Genomic DNA, 20,715 nt, shown 5'->3' with positions numbered 1-20,715 from the left:
TTGTTTTTTCTTATTGAGGGGGGGTGTGGGTGGGTGGGAGTGGATCTCTTCTGCATATCTTCCCCTATACCTGGCTGTTAACCCGGTAAGCTGAAGCCCACGCACAAGTTCAGGTGTGTGCAAGCCCCTCACAGGCAGCGTGTACCGGTTGTCACGGCAACTCACAACGGACTCCCTAGACACAGGGCTTGGGGTGGGGGGGAGGGCGGGGGCGTTGCCGTGGATCCGAACGCACCGCTCCCGGCAGTGCGAGTGCCCAGGGGATCAGAACACCTCGCTTCTCGGGTCCCGGATTCCCCGCCACGGTCCTTCGAGGAAAAGGCGCCTTCCCGGGGGCGCGGCAGCACCCGCCCTGGTGCAGCCGGCCTCCTAAGGTGCCTGTTGTACGTGTTCTCAGCAGCTACAAGTTAGGGGTGCGGCTGGGGCGGGTATCTCTTCAGCTCACGCGCCTGGGAGGGGACTGTCCCCTGCCTCCCGTTAGCTCGCTCCCGCAAACGTCGCTGGGACACATGGGTCGGGGTCCCCTCCTGCCACCCGCGGGGCGATCGGGAGCTGGGGCTCTGCACGCATTGGGGCTCTGCACGACACAGCCACCTACCCTGCAGCCGAGCGAGACCCGGCTCCCTCCGCCGCTCAGCAGCGGCCCCCACCGCGCGTGCTCGCGGGGACGCGGGGACCCTGCGCGCCGCGCGCCACCCGCCCGGCGTGGCACAAAGGCAGCATGGCACAGCCGCGCCCGGCTGCGTCCGCGTCCTGGCCCAGGCCACGGGGCTCTGTCGCCTCCAGCCCTGCCCTCTTCCCGCCCCCGTCCCCGGCCAGGCGGGGCACCGGGCGGAACCCTGAGCCCCGGCACGGAGCGAGCAACGCGGTGGCGGCCTCCGATCGCTCCCTCTCTCCGCCGTGACGTGAGCAGCCTTGGCGGCTATTTATAACCACACGATTGGATTTCATTCATGAAACCAGGGCCTGGTGTGTCTGAGCTGTGGGACGCGAGGTGGCGAAGGTACCTCGGCTGCACGCACACCGGAGGGGCCTGAGCTACGGGGTGCTTGGCCCGGAACAACGTGTGCCTGGTACCCCCGAGAACCCGGCCTTGGGCCAAGCGGACACCGGAGCAGGGCAGGGTGTGTGCGAGCTGTCCCCGCGCCCCCTCCCCGCAGCATCCCACCCACTCCCGAACATCCGCTGGCCCTCAGTCCCGTGCTCAGGAAAAGTAAGTTGGGCCACTAACCGGCTGGGCAGCATAGCTTTCTTCCCCCTAGGAACTGACCGGCCGCAGACTCCGAGGGAGGACATTGGCTTTTGTTTCAAAACCGAGCCCAGCTGCTGACTAAGCGCTGCGCTGGCCCAGCCTCCTCCCCTGGGCGCTGCACGTGCGGGCTGGCTCTCCCCCTCCTGGTCACCTTCTCCTCCACCGGGCTTGAGGGGTCCCTGCAGGAGGCGCACGCACCGGGAGGGGGTAGGGGGTGGGGATCGCCCTGCTACTCCAGACCCCAGAAACCAGGCTCTTTATAGTTCCTTTTGTAGAGGTCGGGGGGGCGGGGGTTGGGGTGGGGGTGGGGGGACGGACTGACATCCGCCTCTCTAGGGTCGACTGGGATTCTTGGAAACCAAAGCCAGCCAGCCAGCCCTTCTCAGGGACATTCTGGACTTTGAAGCTGATTGAGAGTTCCGAGGGCAGAGTCATGTCTATTTTTCATGTAGACACACAAAAACTGCCTACGTGCCTAGGGATAGCAGGCATCATGCCACGCTCTAAGGAGGTGACGGTGGACACAACTCATTTGGCTCCTGCCCACAGGGAACTTTCAGTCAACTGCTTGTGGGGCTCAACTGTGTAATCCGCTCACTCTGGCCCTGCAAAAAGACAGCTGGGGGATTAGGGTGTGAATGCCTTCAGCTAGGCATGTGTTATGTTTATAAACCCTTGTAAAGGCTGAGCGCCAAGGCAGACACAAAAATGACCACCGCAACAACGTTGGCCTCCACCAGCTCTTAGGTAAGACACTGCCAAGATTTCGGGAGGGTAGGAAAGGTACATTTTAATGTAAGGGCGGTTTCTTCATGTTGTCTCCAAGTCTCCTCTAAAGAAAGAACAGCAGACAAACCTCTCTTGTCTTAACACCTCCTTCCCACCTTTCAGGAAACCTTACCTTTGGTTTCCTTAGATGGATTTCTCTTCCTCCCTGCAAGTCCTGAATGAATTCCAGTCCCTTTGGTAATTCCCTACCTCCCCCTTAGATTCAGGGTCTCCTGTAAGGTAACCTGATCTCAGACTGCTAAATTGCCAAGGCTGGTCTTGAACTCCTGACCCCTCTGCCTCCACTGTGCACACCCTCTGCACAGTGATTGCAGGTTGGTACTACCAGCATTGCTGGGTAAATAAAATGTTTTTTTTTTTTTACAAGAAAAAGTAGTGTGGGCAACCTATGTAATCTAGGCAATCCTTAATGCATTGTTGCTGGAAATGGGATCTTCAAGACCACAACTTTTTGATACCAGGAAGAGAAAGAAGGAAGGATGGTAGAGGAGAAGTTTAAGGTGGACCTGTGAAGGTATGCAGTCATTTGCCTGGCAAGGAAGAGATGTCTCTCCGTCTGTTTTAAAAGGACGCCATGTTGGAAGAATAAGTAGATATTCTCTCCATGAATGTATTTCTTAGGGAAGGTTAATTGACCCTGTCGCTATTAGTGAGCAGTCCGACTTCATGGCAAGTCACTTCTTTTGAAGCCACCCTGGGCAGTGAGGAATGGGACAGTAACTGAGAAATGGAAAGCAATATGTATCGTGGCCCCCAAGTGAAGTGGGGAATGGCTTAAAACACCTTTCTTTTCTCATCAGATCACCACAGCGGAGGAGGCCCTCTGCTATTGCTGTCAGACCCATTTTACAGATGGGGTAACAGAGGCAAAGGAAATTTAAATTGTTCACGTTGTCAGTTGCGGACATTTGGGACCAGATCATTCAGGGCTGGCCTTATCACTAACTTTCGTTGTAACATCCGGTCCTCTGCGGTGTCTTTTACTTCCTCAGTCATGCATCAAAAAGATGAGCGTGGTGAGATAGCTCAGTGTAGTGCTGCTGGCCACACGAGTGTGAGAACCTGAGTTTATCTTCAGCACACACGCAAAAGGCCCAGTGTCATGGTACGTCCTTGTGCTTTCCCACGCTGGTGAGGTGGGGGCACTTGGGGCTCACTGACGCAAAAGCCAGGCTGATTCAGCAGCCCCTAGACCCAGTGAGAGACCTTGCCTCAAAAGGGGGGAGGGGCGGCTCCTATGGAACAACCCTAAGGTTGACCTCCGGACGCCACAATAAGAGCACAGCTGTGTACCACCCATTACTCCCATCCACGTGAGCATGCTCACACACCTGCACATGGACACAAATAATCAAAAGGATAAGTGAGAATGCTTTTCTGAAGCATCAGGCCAGGACCAAGAGGTGGAAGACACCCAGTACTATGCATGCTCTTGGGATTCTCTGCCTGCCCCTCTCCTGAACTCCCAAAGGGCCATCCTTGTAAAGGTCTGGAACGGTGACTAGCCATTTTGAAATGACCCTCACGGAGTACCTGAACCTGGGGGGGAAATGACTGGAGGAAGTCCCAGGAAAATACATTGTTATTCACTGTGACTTCAGATGCAGCAGAAGAAAAAAATGGTTGGATTTTTTTTTTTTTCCAAGCGAGGGACCGGATCTCCAAAAGACACTGCCATCCACATCCAGGGCCACACGTCCCCAAACTTCACACACACAACTTGTGATTCTTGAAGGTGGAGAACTGGGGGCATGCTGTACGTGCTGTGTCTACTAACAGGAAGGAGAGAAGAGGAACAAAGCAGACAGCATGCAGCATCACGCCAGCCCTTGTCTGTGCTCCAGCCTGTGGAGGTATTTTGTTTGCGCTTTGACAAATAAAGCTTGCCTGAAGATCAGAGTGTGGAGCTAGCCACACTAGTTAGCCATGGAGGCCAAGCAATGGTAGCAGACACCATTAATCCCAGTCCTTGGGAGATAGAGGCAGACAGATCTCCGAGAGTTTCAAGGCCACCCAGGGCTACACTATATTGCTTCTGTCTAAAAGAGAAACAGAGCTTAGTGGTGGTGCCTCACACCTTTAATCCCAGCACTAGGGAGGTGGAGACAGGAAGTGATCAGCTGGCAGAGAGAGAGAGAGAGAGAGAGAGAGAGAGAGAGAGAGAGAGAGAGAGAGAGGAATATAAAACAGGAGGGACAGGAGACCAAGGCATTCAGTCTGAGGATTCCTAGAGACAAGATTGCCCTTTTGGTTTGAGGATTTGGTAGAGGTAAGAACGAGTGGTTGACTGCTGTGCTTCTCTGACCTTCAGGCAAGCTTTATTTGTTAAAGCACAAACAAAATATCCCCACACCAGCCTACAGACGAACCAGCCTTTCTAGTTAAAACTACTGTTCACTTACACGATCAACACCGTTCACTGCACATAACAAGAATTGGGGCCTCAGTGAAAATTAGCCAGCATTTTTCTCTCCCTATATTATTTTACTGCTTAAAAGTGATGTTAGAATTTTTATAGTAGGTATTTTTACCAATGCTATTGCTCCCCCATCCCCCAAAAAATCCCAAGCCAAAAGAACAACAACAAAAAAACGAAAAACCAAACCAAACCAAAAAACTCCCCCAAAAGTAAAATAAAACACCTCCCAACAACCAACACCAACAACAAAAACATTCTAGATCAGCCATCTCACATGTGTGTATTTTTTGCACACACAACACAATAATAATAAATTAAGATTTTAAACACCACAATTTGCATATGTAAGTGTTATTTAATTACCAATAAAACCACTTGCTACTGACCCTTCGGCAATCATGATTGCCCCGTGACCATTAATCTTCCTCCCATTTCTAGATTTTTACCACTAGGAGACATACTATTTGGCATATTAATGTGTGATATTTTTAGACTGAATTTTTCACAGCATACACTGCCTTCGAGGTCCAGTCAGGGTGTCGTCTGCATCAATAATTCATTCCATTTCCTTACTGACTGAGGGTCTATTATATGGGCATACTAGGGTGTGCTCATTCACCCATGGAATGGCATTTAAGTTCTTGCAACATTTTGCTACAATGAAAAAATCACTTCCATAAACGTTTGTACACAAGTTTTTGTGTGGATATTTTTTCTTTGAGATGAATGCTTCAGTATGCCAAGTCCTGAATTAAATGCTAAATAAACTGTCAGACTTTGTTTTCAGAATGACTGTATGTTTTGCATTCCCAACAGTAGTGTTTTATTGTTTGTGTGTGTATGTGTGTGTGTGTGTGTGTTTGTTACACAATCACTGTTGAGAAAAAGATCTCATTGTGGTTCCCATTTGCATTTCCCTAATGACTAACACTGTCAAACATCCTGGGCAAACTGACCACACTTATCCTCTATCCTCTTATTGCCGAAAGAGATGCTTATGTGTTCGGTTATTTTATATAGGTGGGTTATCTTTCTTTTGTTGAATATTCTTAATTTTATTTTTTAATATTTATTTTTATGTTTAAGTATGTGTGCATATGCATGGCTGCCTAGGGGGATACGCACATGAGTGCAGGCGCCTGCAGAAGTCAGAAGAGGGCGTCAGATCCCTGGAGCTGGAGTTTGAAGGTGATTGAGAGCTGCTCACCAGTGGGTTCTGGGAGTTGAACTCCAGTCCTCTGCAAGAGCTGCAGGATTCCCAGCTGCTGAGCCAACCCTCCAGCTCTGCATTGTTGAATTAAATAGAAAACTATTCTAGGGTCATAATTTTCAAATTGCAACTTAAATATGCAACCCCCCCTTCAGGAAAACTCTATTATCAACTCAATTACAAGTGCTCAGGGCTTCTATTGCCCGAATCTTTTCCCAGTATATCCGTGGATGTGGGAAATTACTTACATAAAATTCCCATGGTGAGGGCTTTCTCAGTTCTGTAGTGTTAAGTCCTCATTTTAGCGGTCTGTAACCGACAGCCAGAGGCGCCAACGCCCCTCCCTCCCGCGCAGGCGCAAAGGGTCCCCTCCGGTGATCAATGTAATAGCTGTGGGCGGCTTGGACCACTGGGGCGTGCAAGCTTCCACCGCCCACCCATCAGTCTGGAGTGCTAGATCTACACCCGGCTGGTGGTATGGAAGAATGTCTGGGCATTGCATGGCAGGTGCTAGGGAGTCATCTCAGATAAGCACTTACAGGGTTAAATACACCGGAGAAAGTAAGCTGGCCGATGTGCCTGCTTTTAAAGAACAGCTGCATTTGGTCAAAAGGTTTATTGAGAAACAGCTGTTGGGGGAGATTGCTGGGTTGACACAGCTGTTGTGGCAGTGGCCAAGAACTTTGAGGCACCTAAGACGTGAAGTGGCTGGTGGCACACGGACTAACAGACTGCCGTCACTGACTGGCTGACTCTAAAGAACTGCTCCGGGCTCTAGAGCCTGGTTAAGACAGGGTGCTAGATGTCATAAGCCTTTATAAGCAGCTTTATCTAAATGACCCTGGATACCAGGCTTCCAGAAGTCGTAGAGTTAATCTGAGCAGCTCCATCCACAGGCCTGGTCTTTGGTTAGTGACAAGGGACAGGGATGTGTGTCTGTGTGCTCCCATAATGCTGTGTGTTGATGGTCCAAAGAGAAAATGAGCTCTTGGGACCCCGTTCTGCAGATACCCTTTCATCCAATATCCAGATGTTGGAGCAACAACACCTCTACGAGTCGCTCTAGCCAAACCAACTAGGCCAGGTATTTCCCAGCTTCCTGTCTCGGAGCTATTTCTCCAACTTTCGTGCGGTTGATCTATCTGCCATAGAAAACAATTGTTTTTGTCTCCAGCACCACGGGAAGGTTTTGTATGAAGCTGCACTCGCTTGAATAAGAATAAAAACCCTGATTCTGAGCGACCCAGCTGTTGTAAAATGAATTGGCTGCGTTTTTCAACAGGAAGAGGTTCCAGCTCTTCCTGCTCTCTGCCATGTGTCTGGAGGACACCAGAGCTTCTCTGGTTTGTGGCAGACACCGTCAGCTACCCTGTTTTCGTAAGAGCTGCAGGTGGACAGCATCAACAACTCTGTAGAGCTGTGTGCATTCCATCACATCCTAAGGCGGTTGGGTGGACAAACATATTGAAAAGGTATTTGTAGAAAAAGATACAGATGAATACTCAGGCTAAGCTAGTGAATCTGGTCGTGGGATCTGAGTGGGTACCCACTTAAAGATCAATGTATTAAGGTTCTGTACTTTTTATTGCTTTTTTTGTGGGGGGATAAAACTTACAACACAATTTCTATTTTTCTAGGTATTAGTGGATGAAATCTGTCGAGATTAAGTCCGCACAACATACTGCGGAATGCGTGGAGGGTAGCATGATCTCTTTTCTCTATGCATTGGTTTTTAGGTTTCCTGTTGGCATTGGATGAGTTTGTTAAAATATGTGCTTTTGTAAGCCTGGAAGTCCTAACTACATTCTTCTTCTAGTTAAAAGTCTCTTGTGCCAAGAGAGCTCCTCCTGTCTTAGCTCCGCATGCTCAAGAGGCAGGAGCCGGCTGTCCTTTGTTCCATTATGGAAGTAGAGACTGGAAAAGATCTGAGTCCCTGTGTGTGTCATCAGCTTTTTAAAGATAATAATATGGCTCTGGCTTGGAAAAAATGTTCTGTGATGTGGGTAGCCCTTCTGTATATGTGTTGCTTTTATTGGTTAATGAATAAAAAAGCCGTTTTGTCCTGTTTTAAGGCAGAATAGAGCTAGGCAGGAGGGGGGGAACTAAACTGAATGCATAGAAATGGGTTAATTTAAGATATAAGAGCTAGAATACGCTTAAGCTATTGGCCAAACAATTTTGCAAATGATACAGATTTCTGTGTAATTTTTTCGGGTCTGAGCGGCCAGGAGCCAACGAACAGCCTCTGATAACAGTTCTGCATCTGAAAAGGACATTTATTTCAGGGACAAACTTACATGCACAGTCACTGTCAATACCGCAAAATACGTTAGAGCTATTCTACAGTCTTACCTAATTAAAAATAAATAACATTTCTGTGCCATGGCATGTTTAAAGCTATGTCGCCTGACTGTTAGACATACTATCTGTTTATCTTTACCAAACAAGCATCAACCCCAGCCCCACCACCGGTGTTATCACTACTGCTACCACTGCCAATGCTGCAGCTGCGACAGCCACCATCACCACCAAGGAAAACAACCAAAAACAAACAAACGAACAAAAAAAACCAAACCCTGAACACACATGAAAAGGAACAAGGAATAAGAGAGAAGAGAAGAAAAGAAAAAGAAAACTACACTTTGACCATTCACTAAGTGGCCATGTGATTTTATTCAGGGTGTGTGTGTGTGTGTGTGGTGTTCTGAAAGCCACAGGGAGGCAGGAACGATTCCTTACTGAACAGTTGCTAATGGCAAATGGAAGAATGCTGATGTAAAAGGTAAAGGTCTACACAGATCTACAAGTTTGAAAATGGGCCCATGAGGCCATTTAAAAGCACTGTGGTTGGGGCTTTTCAAAGCGTACAACTGCTCAAGCAGAGAACCCAAGTTCAGTTCCTAGCACACACATCAGCCGACTCACAACCGCCTGTAACTCCACCTCCAGGAGTCTTGCTCTGTTACCGACTTCCAGCCGTTGTGTGTCTCTCCACCCATAGAAGTGAACTGTTCTCCATGCAGAAACCGGAAAAGTAAGTACGCTCTACATACATGTGCACAAAAAGCCTCACTTCAGAAAAACAATTCCACCGACAGCCTATATTTGTATCATGCTTGCTCGCTCAGCATCTTTAATGCATAGACCATCTGATCTTCAGGACAGCTTTGAAGTACACTGTCTCCAACATAAGAGACTGAGAAGTGAGGTTTGCCAGAGGCCGAGTGACTTGTTTCTGTGAGAGGGAAGCCATCCTGGCTAACCCCGAATTCCATGCCTGCTGGTAGGCCACGTGTAAACAAATATTAAGTACTTTGATATATATCACACTGAGTTCTAAATAGATTTCCCTTAAAATGAGTACACAAAAAAGCGCCGTGCCCTTGAAGGACACCTAACACGGCCCAGGAAAGACTAAGCCAGCTTGTCTTCAACTGGTGCAATGCCTTTCCAACAGGCTCCCAATACAAGTGTGCAGCTGCCAGTCTTCCTCCCGGGGACTCATGAACATCAGTTTGGACAGACAACGCCGGGTCTCTCCTTAGCTCCGAGGAGATTTATGCTGACTCTTTCACAGCCCGTTTATCACTTGGTAAGTTCCCTTTCATGGGCAAGCCGTAAACTGCATCTCTGCGAGTGACATGATCAGTTAAGCATGTCGGGATCAGCTTTGTGTTTCCTCTCTTGTGCATATGAGCCAAGGAAGCAAGGGGCCAGGAGACTTCTGGCACAGGGTCAGTCTTAAGGAGCCTAGGGTTTTGAGAAGGCATGGAAGGTTTCCTTTCAGTTTCCATCTCTGCCAAAAGTCATTCAAACAGCAGTATGGGTAGGAAAGCCAATAGTTCTCTCTCTCTCTTTCTCTCTCTCTCTCGTGTTTCTGTGCCCTGTGTACACAGGCATGTGCGTGTGTGTGTGTGTGTGTGTGTGTGTGTGTGTGTGTGTGTGTACATGCCTGTAGAGGTCAGAGGTCACCCTCAGGGCTCTTCTTCAGAAGCCGTCTCATTTGTCTTCTACTCTCAGCAAGACCTAGGGCTCATCCATTAGAATAGGCTAGACTGGTTGGTCAGTGAGCCCTAGGGAGCTGCCTGTTTCTGCTCCCCAGTGCCAGGACTGCAAACACAAGTTGAATGTGGGTCCTTGTGCTTGCAAGCATGTTAGCAACTGAACTATAAGATGCCATAGTTTTAAACATAGGTTGAGCATTCCTAATCTGGGAATATAAAATACTCCAAATTTCACACACTTTTGGGTGCTGACATGATATCATATCTAATAGGTGGGAATTTTCCCATTAGAAGACTGTTTTGTGTACAAAATCAGTGAAAAATATATCTAATAGCTTCCAGTTATGTGTATAAGGTTTATGAAATACAAATGCATTTCCTGTTTAGACTTGTTTCTATACCCAAGACAGTTCATTATGTCAGTATAATAAATTCTACACGCCAACAAAATTCAAAATCTGAACGATTTCTGATCCCAAGCATCTTGAATGTTATAATAAATGACAATAATTTTTTTTACAGGATCCCTTAGTTGTAATTTTCTCTAATGATATATGCAGACCTTCTATTTAACAAAGCCGAGCCTGTCAAGGGAGTGTGTCCATTTGTCCTGTTGTAGCCACAGCCAATATACATTACTCATGAAGGGGCACTTGTAGATCGGAAAACACATTTCACACAGACTAACACGCCACAAGCAAGCATGATTTTGTAATCTGTAATACCAGCCAACATTTAGTAAGTACCTGCTATGTGTTAGGTGTGGGACCCAAGAATTGGACAGTCATGAACTCTTTACAGTGGCTTCATGAGAAGGGAGCATTTTATAGATGAGTGAGCCTAGATTCAGAGAGACAAAGCCACTTGCCAGAAGTCTGTAGTACATCATAGTTTATATTTGAAGCCAGAGAGAGCCAAAGGGCTCTGGTATTTATGAGGTTAAAAACTCGAAGTGCCTCATGGTCCTTGACAAGTAGCCAACATTTATTGCTCAGGTATCCCCAAATGATATTACCCCCTTGCCATCAAGACAAAGAGGATGCTTGGCCTTGAGTTCATTTCTTGCTATTTCCCGAAGATATCAAGTCATGGCTCCACTTTGCCACGAGACAAGAGGAGACTGCAGTGTTTCACATCATGCCAACAGCACCAGATTGATCCAGAGGAAAAGTCACACAGCTGAAACAGCTTGCTTCATTAGGTGGAGTGGCTATGATGTCCAATTTATCTAGAATGGGCAACATGGGTAAGCTAAGGACTTGGGCTTCAAAGATTATGCTAGTTACCCTTACTTATTCAAATAAAGAACATCTCTTGTTCTTTAAATATCCATATTTATCTGGTGGGAGAGCCAGCTATACAAATGTGTGATGACCATGGGCTTACAAGTGACATCTCTTCCTATTCTGTGCCAATACAATGTCCTTGCTAGAGACAACAACTCTTATATTTTTTTCCTCTGAGTTTCTTGGCACTGGAGTAGCTAAAGATATTTGTATAAATGAGACAAACCAAAGTCAGTGTTCAACTTACTTTTGTTTTGGGAGCAGTTTTCAACTCTTGAATCCAAAGGAATTTCTATTGCTCATAATGTCAAAGTAAGTAATTTAACACACACACACACACACACACACACACACACACACACACACACACACTTGGATTTAAAGACTCTTGCTTTGAGAGAAAGGGGCCTATACAACTGTTGCTATTATTGTTGTTATTATTATTATTGTTGTTGTTATGTTTTTCATGACAGTATTTCTCTGTGTAGTCCTGGTGGTCCTGGTACTTGCTCTGTAGACCAGACTGGCCTTGAACTCACAGAGATCCATTTGCCTCTGCCTCCCTGAGTGCTGAGAATAAAGGAGTGCACCACCACCTTCCGGCTACTGTTGTTCTTCTAAGTGTTTGTGCTGTGTGATTACTTCTGGGTTTTAGGTATTGATGTGGCTGTGTATTCTCAGAAGACAATTAAGGTGGCCATTATCCTGTATAAGAACTTATAAAGAGACAGACATGAGTAGATGAAATATACTCTGGAATTCTCTTGAAATGCCTTTTTCCCTTCTCTCCATTCATGAGTGGCGGAGGGTCTGACAGATGGAGGGCTTTGCTAAGAGAAACATTGTTTCCTTCAATTTAGTGTGTTCTGTTCTAGTTCCCTATTACTGTTGTTTTGAAATGCTAGGCTTTTTGTCCTATTCAATCTAGTGAAGAACAGAGACAGGGCCTGGTGGGACCTGACCATTGGGGCTGGACACAGCTGATGATACGTGTCTGGACTGTTTGGGGTCCCCCGTGGGAGAGCTCTCTTGGTTGGACAGTGTCACTAGCCAGGACACAGTTAACTCACCAGCCAAATGAAAGGGCTCCGACTTCAGAAAAGAGTTTACTGCTGAGAAGCATTCCAGAGCGTGCTACTTCCCTTCTAAAATAGCTCTCTAGATATATGGGAGAAGGAGTGGTTTCTAAAGCTTCTCATCCACCACATAAAACGTAAGCTATGCGTCCAACAAAGACTAAAAGAAGTCTTCCGGATACTCATTTCTCAGCCAAGATGAAACTTTCATTAATGACTTCTAAGTGGCTCATTTGATTTGAGTTTAGGGCCTCCAAATAAAAGGAAGAAGATCCTCAATTCTATTCAAATATTCTGTTTAGTATTCAGCCTAAGAAGTAAAGATTATTCACTGTTGATGTCAGTGGGGTTCTTTTTTTTTGTAGGGGAATATGGAAATGTTTGAATGGAAAGGGCAAGTCAAGAGAAAAGAACAGCTGGGCGGCAGTGGTGCAAGCCTTTAATCGCAGCCCTTGGGAGGCAGAGGTGGCCTCCTGTGAGTTCGAGCCCAGCCTGGTCTACAGAGCAAGTTCCAGGACAGACACCAAAGCTACACCGAGAAACCCTTTCTTGAAAAACCACAAAACAAACAAACAAACAAACAAAACAGTCAGGATGGGAAAAAACAGGTAAAATTCCTTTTTTGAATTATCCAAATAATTTAGCAGCGAACAGCAGGTATGATAGTCTAGTCAAGTAGCAATTTCCAAAGTTTGCTAGACCTGCTGAGTGAGTGACAGCTTAAAACGGGCACTAACCCTTTAGCTTCTGAGCACCCAGCCAGCTCAGGAGACATACTTCTCATTTGATCTTTTTCTTAAAGTTTTATTTCTCACGGCAGGACTTCCTGGGGGCATTTCCATGTGAAAGTGCACATCATGCACTTTTCCTAGGGCAATAGCATGTGTTGAACCGCCCACACATATCCACAGGGGGCGTCTCTGTGGTTAAAATATCTACCGTTGATCTAGAATCTTCAGCTGAGCAGACTGTGAATGTCAGAGTAAACGACACAGGAAGACTGCCCAGCATGGGCCAGTCATGTGACACATGTAGCAGGGATGGCTCCTTCTGATTGGAAAGACATATGGGTCACTGTGGTCAATTATTCAAGGAGTGGCTGTCCTAGGTTACTCCATACCGTGGATAATTGCCAGATCTCCTTACATAGCACAAATACTTCTCCGTGTGACTGCATGCCTGCGGAGGCCAGAGGTTGACATTAGGTCTCTTCCTTAGTTATTCTCTGTCTACCTTGGTTTTTGAGACAGGTCTCCCATTGAGCCCGGAGCTCATTGATGAGTTTACACTGGCTGACCAGCAAGCACCGAAGCTCCTCCCGTCTTCGGAGGAGGCTGGCCTGCTGCAGTGCATGGCTTTTATGTGATGCTGAAAACCTCAACTCATGCTTCATGCTGGCATGTCAAGAAAACCATCTATGGAGACATCCCCCCAGCCTCCTTCTGCAAGGTTTGCTTTGAAGATTGTACTTAAATTCAGAGGTATCACTTACACATCTAAAAATACAAAGAACACACACACATTAGATAATGTCACTCTTGATAAAATCTGACCAGGTTATCACAAACACAAAGCTCACAAATCCTAACAAAATGTTAGCAAACAAAATGCACAATCTATGTAAGAGTATATCCAGAGCAAAGGTGCAGAACAGTGCAAGACTGAGCCAACATTCTAGTAATGGCACTGTGGGCTGCCCAGTGGGTAAAAATGCTTGCTATATAACCTGATGATGTAAGTGCAACTCTTGGAACTCACTGGAAGGAAAATATGAGCCCTGAAGGTGGTACAGACATATCTCACAATTTCCTCTCTTCGTCCCTCTCTCCCTCCATCCTCCCTCTCTCTCCACCTCTCTTACTTATACACACGCACATGCATGTGCTCAAACACACAATGATTAATAATAAATACCACCTAAAAACCCGATGATGTGGTTGCTTACTGCAGCAGGATGTATGTAAGGTTGGAAGGCTGTGAGGGCAGCATGACTCTTTCTCAAACACCAACAAGGTAAAACCACGGCCTGAGTTGAAGAGGAAACCACAAGACCATCCCAGGACAACTCCACCAGCAGCAGATGAAGCTCATCACCCATCCTTGATTCACATGATGCTTTAAAGCAGGGGGAAAGCAATGGCAGAACTATGCTCTGCAGAGTGGAAGGCTTCCTACAGCCCAGGCACATCTCTTGCTTTCAGAATGGATACTCACATTTTATGGCATTCTTGGTTTTTGTTTTTGTTTTTCCGAGTCGGGCTCTCACAGATCCAAGACTAAACTTGAGCTCTCTATGTGGCCAAAGATGGCCTTGAACTTCTCACCCTCCTGCGTTCAGCCTCTGAGTGGGCATGTAGTATGGTATTACTGGGATTTTTTTTTCCACAGTGATATGGGAGAAGGCAAAATTCACAGAATCTATAACTACCATCAGAGGAATAATGTCAAACGGTGGTTGCCACGTAAGCAGTGTTCACCCAGGATCACTTCAAAAGCTATGCAGTGAGCAAGGACGCAGACAGTGAGTGGTTAATATATGACTGCTGAACACGGTACAGGTAGCTGGGCAAAGGGATATTGTGGACGTGTCTCTCAACCTGGGTTCTAAATGCTGAAACAAAACGGGCACAAACAAGTGAAAGGCTAAGCAGCTCAGGCCTAAAGTGTGTCTCACAGCGGTTGGCAGGGGGATGCGCCACACACACACTGATATTGTCCCTGCTGCTTTGCAGCCATGCCCTTTGGAGAGATAGTCTACCTGTCTGGGCTTATTTTGACACCTGTCAAGTAAATGAATTAAAATAGCAATTGCTATATATTTAAATATATGTACCCAGTATTCATTCATCCATCGGCCATTATCCACCATTCACCCATCCATTCATCCACCCATCCATCAATCATCCATCTGTCCTTCTATCTGTCCATCCATCTATCCATTATCCATTCATCCTTCTATCTGTCCATCTATTATCCATTGATCCATCTATCCATCCACCTACCCATCCATCTTTCCACCATCCATCCATCTATCCATCCATCCACCCGTTGTTCATACACTGGTTTTATAAAATGGTAACACCCTTACAATGATAAAATCTCCCTCTTTCTTCAATTCTGCATCCAATGCTGGCCTCAGGGTCTTTATGTACCCAAGGATGGCATTGAACTCCGATCCTCTTACCTCCAGTAGGATTAGGAACAAATCAATACTAGAACCCAGTCTTAGCTCTATCCTCTGCCACCAATACGCTCTGCCTCAGTTTCCACAGTTGTGCCGTGGAAAGAAACGTCAGACTGTTTCTTGGAAGGTTAAACAAGGCTCTACACATATAAAATTTAACACACCTCCTAACACATATCGAACGCTCATTATAGGTAGATGCATTAATGTTCTCAAAAATTAGCTATTAGGCTACAAAATGCTGCGCCAATAAACAGAGACTAGAAAAATCAATTTGTTCTGATGGGGGAAGCAGTTGGTGGGTGTGGAAAGGTGTGGAAAGTTTTGAAATTTCTCATCTCACAGAATCCTCACAGGCGGTACTGTAAGAAGCCTGCTAATTTTAGCAAGCAGCAAATCAGAAAGGCAGGCATTCTTGTGAGATTTAATCTTGGTAATATACCCATGATTTCGTTACCACATGTAAAGAGATGCCGGCATTTCTTAAGTGTCAGAAGTAACAAGTAAGAATTAAATGATGCTTCCATAGACTTTCTGCAGATGCGACCGATGTGGCAACTAGAAACCCTATTGATTGTGCCAGGAATTCAATCAAACGGCGTGTTTACATGAGTCACACCAAAGGAGTCGGATGCCTGCAGTCAGATGTGGTTTTGGCCCGTTGTAAATCAGAGTCTCAAAGGGACAAAACTGAATGACGGGTTTCCTCTCAAAAGCGATGTTCACAGCCTCCCCTTGAGAGTTTGGACTATGGAGTTGGACTGAGCGTTGTAATAGAAATGACCAGAGAAGCTGAGTGTAGGCAGAGGCAAGCAGGTCTTTGTGAATTTGAAGCCAGCCTGTTCTATCTACATGGTGAGTCCCAGGATAACCAGAGCTACACTACAGAGAGAAGCTGTGGAAAGAAAGGAAGGAAGGAAGGAAGGAAGGAAGGAAGGAAGGAAGGAAGGAAGGAAGGAAGGAAGGAAGGAAGACAAATGCTCAGAGTGAGGTTTGAATTATATTCCTCTTGGATCATAGTCTCACTGCGTACTCCAAATTTTCTTATTTCTATGAAACTATAGTTCATCACATTATTTGTGTTAGAGTTGACTGATGTGTTCTGTAACGGTTTGCCCATCACCCCCTTTGATGCCAGTGGGTGGCATCCCTTGGCTGCTACTCCTTGGTTTCTGCCTCTAAAATCTGTTGTCCCCAGGAGGTTTCTCCACTACTATTCTGGCCAGTAAGGAAGGCAGTCACTGGCGAACTCCTTCTGTATATGGTGCTCCATTAACACCACAGTGACTTGGGGTTTGGGAGATGGATAGGGTTGCTACCACTGTCAGGTCTCCTGAACCACTTGAATTACCCAAACTCTCTTTGCTCCCCAAACTTCAACCCACTAGAAAGAGCACATATGAGGCTGTTATTTTCCAAGGGACCTAGGGCTTCTGGGGTGACTGCAGTCGGTTCAGTAGGATCGGAAAGTGGAGAATATGCAAATGACTTTCAGAATAGAGAGGCTTCAGCTTCAGCAGAAAGAGGTGAGAAGCTTTGCCTTCAATGAAACAGCATACAGAGACAGCATCCATCACAGAAATGCCTGCTGGGGCTTCAGAGGAAGCCACCCAGAGGAGGAGCGTCCAGAGCATAATGGTGGCTTTAGAAAGAAAGAATTTTCTGGGACTCTGTACTCACCTGCATGGGAAGGGCTCCACCCTTTAGGAGCCGTGTAACTTCGATGTCTTAGCAAGGCTGCAAAGTTGGTTTCACAGGCAAAATTTCTCACTCTGGACCCAGGTCTGGATGAGAGCGTACTGACTACACCATTGTGTGAGCTTTGTTACACGGAGCAGCCCACCACATCGTTTATATCACCATGTTAATGTTCCCAGTGGTGCCCTTGTGGCGCGCCACTCCCTCCTCTACAGAAGTCAGTCTCTACTAGCTCTGCATTGGGCATGCTGCCTGGCACCAGCTTTGCGGCTTTCGGGTTCTGGAGTCCTGGGAACCTTGCTCAAGCTCTTGAATTCTGAAAGATGGACATCATGACACCCATCTGGTTCAAACGCTTGGTATTTGGTGAGAAAATTCCATACAGTGTGAGCTCTAAGCAGGATGGGTCACTGCCGTGTTTAGTATCCGCTTGCAACTTTATTAAATGTAATGAGCACAAGCAACGCTGTTCAAGAAACTGCCCTCACCCACGCCGTTTTTGGTTGAACCATTGTGGAGACATTTAAGATGAGACGTAAGGAAGAAAGTTACCTGCAGCCAGGTTACAAAGCTGCCACGAGGGCAGTGGCCTAGGACACTTTGTTGGGATGGAATTTAAAGGAATCTGCTTCTCTGGTGATGTCCAGTCTGACCCTTCCCAACTGAAGAAGAGACACTATCCTAGAACTGTCCTAGTCCATATCCCAAAGGTCTGGAACATGCACAGTGATGATGTTGTGGCTGAGGAGACAGGAACGATGACTTTATGGCAGCCACTTGGTGTCACAAGTATAACACACAGTCAACTTACTGACGAACGTCCTCATCAGCTTGTCTATAGCAACTAGAGCCTTTTCTCCCTGCAGGAGTTCTCTCCCTGCCCCCGCTCTGTGTGTGTGGCGGGTCCCACATGCATGGGGATATCTGTGGAGGCCAGAGAAGGGGCATCAGACACCCTGGAGCTAGAGTTATAGGTGGATGTGAATTGTATTGTCTTAGCATAGTCTTTATATAAAACACTTCCCTTCATATTTAAGATGTTATATCCACACCAGGAAGAATCAAATTGTATAGTGTCTTTGTTTTTCCCATAAAAAATAAATGTGATACCTGCCAGAGAGATGGCTTAGCAGTTATGAGCACCGGATGCTCTTGCAGAGGACCGGACTCAGTTCTTAGCACCCACACCAGCCAGCTCAAAAGCATCTTTACCTCCAGCTTCAGGCGATGCAACTCCCTCTTCTAGCCTCCGAGGACCCCCACAGATATATGCACATGCACACCCGTGCGCGCACACACACGCACAAATAATAAACTAGATCTTAAATAAATGGTTTGGGTCTTTTTATGTTCTAACTTTCGATCTAGAGAAGTTTCCATCCCTAAAAATATTTAAGGGCTTCTCTGGTGGTCTTTAGATCGTGCACCACTATCTGGACTGGTCAATCTGGGGCAAGTAGAATTTTATTTTCAAATGGTATGGTTGCTGGGTGTGTGGATTCAGACCTATGACTCCAGTCCTTGGGTGTCTGGGGTAAGGGGACTGCCCTGAGGGCCAGTCTGGACTCCATAGGAAGTTCCGAACTCTGGGCTAGAGACTAAGGCCGTGTGTCAGAACAAAACAATGAAAACAAAGCAAAACAGCAACAAGCCACGGTTCCACTTCTCCGTTTTAGCCCTTTCCCCAGTCAGGCTTGTTCTGAGCATCACACTGTCTATGTTGTGATTCTGTTTGACTCCTCAGAGTCAGTGCCACTTAAAATGGCCACCAGGTCCAAGGGACTAGAGTTAGCCATTCCCAGCCTAGCTCTAGACCATCACAAACACTTACCAGTCAGACTGCTTAATTGTGATCATTCCCTAGTACACATATAAAATTCTGGCTGTTGCAGGGATGGCAGCCAGGAACACGGTGGCTGAATGCTCCCAGGTAATTTCCCACACATGTAATATCCAGCCATACATGTGACAATCGGAACAGACAATCCATCATGTGGAGACAGGACACACCATTGGATTAGAGGAAAAACCATGGCAAGAACATCCTCGGAGCCACTCCCTGCCGTGTGGGGATATGGCTTTCCTTGACCAGCCTGGCTCAACCAAAAGGGACCAAGTCACAGTTCTGACACCTTGTCCCTTCCTTGTGGTTTTCATCTTGCCCTTAATTTCGCAACATGAAAGAGAATAAAGGGGTCTAATCGGCAAACGACATGAACACATTAAGAGAGATCCTGGAAGACAGATCCACAGGGATTTTAGAGGCTCTGGTGGTAACCTTGCTGAAAGGTGCTGGCTTTTAAGAGTTGCTCTCTTTGCATAAAAACCATCTCTGAGCACAATGAAATATTTAAAGGGCAACATCAGCTAAGAAAGACCTCAACATTCAAAAAGCGCACACTCAGGTCCTCGTTCCCTTGTCTGTCTGGGATGCACCCAGTGCTGGCTCGCTACCACACTTCTCTGCACAAAGCCCTGTGTCTTCCCAGGACAGGAAGACTATTTCAGAGCCGTGTCTCTCCAGAAGAAATCCAGGCTTATAAAAGGAATGTTTTTAAAATTAACATTGCTACTACGATCTCCAAATTGAATGGCCATCCTTCCTATATCAAATCATTCTGCTCCCCTTTCTCGATTGTAAGTCACCTAAAGTACTTTTTTATATACACCATACGAAATGCGCTAGCCAACCAGTTCTTAGACACTTGCTAACTAACTTCGGAGTGAGTGTATGAATGAATAGATATTTGGTCATACCTGGGGATTGTTCTGATTTCTCCATAAAGGGCAGAGGCTTTGAGTTCACACATCATGTTACCTTTCTCAGCTACCCCATACCATCTCTGTTTTCTACATGCACAAAACCCATAGGGACATGATTGCCTAAGCCAGCGGTTCTCAACCTTCCTAATGCTGCGACCCTTTAATCCTCACATTGTGGTGATGCCCCAACCATAACATTATTTTTGTTGCTACCTTGCAAGTGTAATTTTGCCACGGTTATGAACTGTAGTGTAAATGCCTGTGCTTTCCGTGGTCTTGGGGCACAGGGAAAGGGTTGAAAACCACTGACCTAGGTTATGTGTGTACAGGTCCTATAGAGAAAAAAGAATGTAAATATAGAACTCCTTTCCAAACTTTGTACTATGAACTCACTATATTGTTTTCTACTGTTTAATGGTTTTCCCAGGTAGACAGGAATATAGAAATAAACACATCACTGACAACTTGATTCAAGGAGGCAGATTGGCGCCAAAGATTTTGGTCCTGGCCTGTGTTTTGGGCCACTGCTGCCCTCTAGGGGACATGTGAGAAATGAGTCAAGTTTCTGGAAAATCGTTTCATTGTGTTCAGCTTTTATGAAGGAAGACAATTAAAAACTAATCAAAATAGATGCGTGGATATCTAGCCGAACCACACAGAGTAAAATCCCTCGGGCCACATGCTTTTCCAGGGCCACCTAACTGAGACTGACTCTTTCGGATAAAATGCTCTTTGTCCTGCCAAGCCTCCTTCTCCTGCAGCCTTTCCAGCCTGTTGTTTCTTGCCCTGCTAGGAACAGCTGTGCGCTATGACTAATGCGTTAGTCATTGTTTATACTTTCCGCTCTTAGCTTCCAGGGCCCCAGAAACCAGAAACCCCAGCGCCTTCCCACTTTATGAAGTCAGTTCGTTCAGAGGAAACTATGCAAACATTTCCCCAGTTGCCAAATTGATACTTATTTCTGGGCAAGAAGCTTTGCTAATTTCACGCATAGGGGAAACATCAACTCAGGGTTTGTTTTTTCACACAGCGCA

General features: G+C 46.4%; 1 protein-coding gene and 1 long non-coding RNA gene across 11 annotated transcripts in view; one reads left to right on the top strand and one right to left on the bottom strand.

The window, feature by feature from the left end:
* The window catches only part of Rhobtb1 (Rho related BTB domain containing 1), a 115,853-nt gene that overhangs the window by 69,902 nt on the left and 25,236 nt on the right, over positions 1-20,715 (bottom strand). For 2 of the 10 annotated variants that reach the window (XM_087898201.1, XM_087898199.1), the window contains exon 1: positions 1,232-1,369. The exons of 6 other annotated variants lie outside the window; for them this stretch is intronic. The gene's annotated coding sequence lies outside the window, so the exon portion shown is untranslated. Of the gene's footprint in view, positions 1-598; positions 717-1,231; positions 1,370-20,715 lie in introns of those variants that run through there. 2 more of the 10 variants (XM_087898202.1, XM_087898200.1) reach the window with 1 other exon arrangement.
* On the top strand, positions 6,961-11,555 carry LOC125411458 (uncharacterized). Its single transcript, XR_007235329.3, has 2 exons — positions 6,961-9,262; positions 10,753-11,555. It is a non-coding gene; the product is annotated as an uncharacterized LOC125411458 (long non-coding RNA).

Source organism: Myodes glareolus, chromosome 18 (assembly GCF_982192425.1).
Source record: "Myodes glareolus chromosome 18, mMyoGla1.1, whole genome shotgun sequence".
Classification (NCBI taxonomy): domain Eukaryota; kingdom Metazoa; phylum Chordata; class Mammalia; order Rodentia; family Cricetidae; genus Myodes; species Myodes glareolus.
The sequence above is the reverse complement of the archived record's forward strand: the minus strand, read 5'-3'. Positions and strand labels throughout refer to the sequence as shown.